The following is a 2,415-nucleotide window of genomic DNA, read 5'->3' as shown; positions in this document are numbered from 1 at the left end:
AGTCAGAATAGCAAAATTTAACAGAACAGCAAACATCAAATGCTGGTGAGGTTGCAGAGAAATTGGAACCCTTATTCACTGTTGGTGGGAGTGTAAAATGGTGCAACCACTATGGAAGGCTGTATGGCACTTTTACAAAAAGTTGGAAATAGAAATACCATTTGACAAATCAATCTTTGTTCAAAGTCCAGTGAGTTCCAAGACTAGTGCTCAGCTGCAGAGAGAATTCCTGAGTGAACGGAGCGGCTCCTCTCCTGTCGGGATCCAGAAATGGCCTCCACTTTCAACCCCCGAGAGTGCAAGCTGTCCAAACAAGAAGGGCAATGCTATGGCTTCTTCCTGCGAATTGAGAAGGACACTGATGGCCACTTGGTTCGACTGGTTGAGAGGCAAAGCCCAGCAGAGAAGGCTGGCCTCCAGGATGGAGACAGAGTTCTCAGGGTCAATGGTGTCTTTGTGGACAAGGAAGAACATATGCAGGTTGTGGATCTGATCAGAAAGAGTGGGAGTTCAGTGACTTTATTAGTTCTTGATGGGAAATCCTACGAGAAAGCCATTAAAAACAAAGTCGACTTGAAAGAGTTGGGTCAAAGTGAGGAGCCACATTTGAATGATAAGGAGCCATCTCTGGTGAAGAATGGTGGAACAGAGATGTGGACCCAGCCTCGGCTGTGCTACCTGGTGAAGGAAGGAAACAGCTATGGCTTCTCACTGAAAACTATCAAAGGAAAAAAGGGAATATACATGTCTGATATAACACCTCAAGGTGTGGCTATGAAATCTGGTGTCCTAGCTGATGATCATTTGATTGAAGTCAATGGAGAAAATGTAGAAAATGCCAGTCATGAAGAAGTGGTTAAAAAGGTAAAGAAATCAGGAAGTCATGTTATGTTCCTGCTGGTAGACAAGGAAACTGACAAACTCTATAGTGAGAAGAAAATACCATTTAAGAGAGAAACAACTAGTTTGAAACTGCTCCAACACCAGCCCCGGGTTGTAGAGATAAAGAAGGGCAGTGATGGCTATGGGTTCTACCTGAGAGAGGGGCCCTCACAGAAAGGTCAAATCATCAGTGATATAGATGCTGGAAGCCCAGCAGAGAAGGCTGGCCTAAAGAACAATGATCTCGTGGTTGCTGTCAACAGTGTATCTGTGGAAAGCCTGGATCATGATGGTGTGGTGGAAATGATTAGGAAGAATGTAGAGAAGACTTCACTGTTGGTGGTAGACAAGGAGACAGACAACATGTACAGGCTGGCTCAGTTTTCCCCATTTATCTACTATCAAAGTCAAGAACTGCCCAATGGTTCTAACAAGGAGCCAGCTAGCACTACTCCTGTTCCCCTGGAGGAGGCCCCAAGCTCAGATCCTGAGGAGGAAGAACATCATAAGCCCAAGCTCTGCAGGCTGCTCAAAGGTGAAAACAGCTATGGCTTTCACTTAAATGCCATCCGGGACCTGCCAGGCTCTTTTGCAAAAGAGGTAAAGAAGGGCGGCCCTGTGGACCTGGCTGGGCTAGAAGACAAGGATATCATCATTGAGGTGAACGGGGTGAACGTGCAGGATGAACCCTATGAGAAGGTGGTGGAAAGAATCCAGAGCAGCGGGAAGAACGTCATACTCTTAGTCTGTGGAAAGAAGGCCTATGACTACTTCCAGGCTAAGAAAATGCCTATCGTTTCCTCCATGGCTGATCCACTGGATGCTCCACCCCGATTCCAAAGAAGAAACACCGGCAGAGACAGAGCTCGACTCTCATACAACCAAAGAACGAGCCCACAGTACCAGCTCTCATTCTTCCTCCAATTCTGAAGACACAGTGATGTCAGAAGAACAAATGATGACACTGGCTGGTGGCCCTTTCTAGTCTTTAACAGGAATCTGCTCTCAAGGAATGAGCTGCCACTTGCTTCCTGTCAGAGAACTCCTCTGGAGATTAGTTCTTCTGTGATTGTTTTCTGTTGTTATGTGCTTTTAGGGGCAATTTCTGCAGATGGTTATTTATGTTCAACTTAGAAAAAGGTAAGACAGGAGTTAACTTTTCAGTGAGCTTTCAAGTTTCAATGCAATGACTTTCTCTGTATGATGATACCTCTCGTGGCTATAGGCTCCTTGAGCACCAAAGATAATTTATAAATCAATATATGTGAAAGCTAATTAAGGTCTCTGAGCAAATAAGCCATATTAAATGAAAATTTTGCTTTGGTAAGAATGTTGAGGTTGCCAGAATAAATATTATTTAAAAATAAAAAAAGAAATACCATTTGACCCAGCAATTCCACTACTTGGAATATACCCTAAAGAAACTATAACTGCCGCCCAAGGAGATATATGCACACTCATGTTTATTACAGCTTTGTTCACAATAGCAAAGAATTGGAAACAACCTAAGTGTCATCAACAAACGAATGGCCA

At 43.9% G+C, this 2,415-nt stretch overlaps 1 pseudogene; it reads left to right on the top strand.

The window, feature by feature from the left end:
* The first annotated feature begins 270 nt into the window (after window positions 1-270).
* LOC102843270 lies at window positions 271-1,867 on the top strand (annotated as a pseudogene).
* Window positions 1,868-2,415: the final 548 nt, after the last annotated feature.

This window comes from Elephantulus edwardii, unplaced genomic scaffold, assembly GCF_000299155.1.
Source record: "Elephantulus edwardii isolate Elephantulus edwardi_28Jun2011 unplaced genomic scaffold, EleEdw1.0 scaffold00072, whole genome shotgun sequence".
Taxonomy (NCBI): domain Eukaryota; kingdom Metazoa; phylum Chordata; class Mammalia; order Macroscelidea; family Macroscelididae; genus Elephantulus; species Elephantulus edwardii.
Note: the sequence above shows the minus strand (reverse complement) of the source record. Positions and strands in the feature narration are given on the sequence as shown.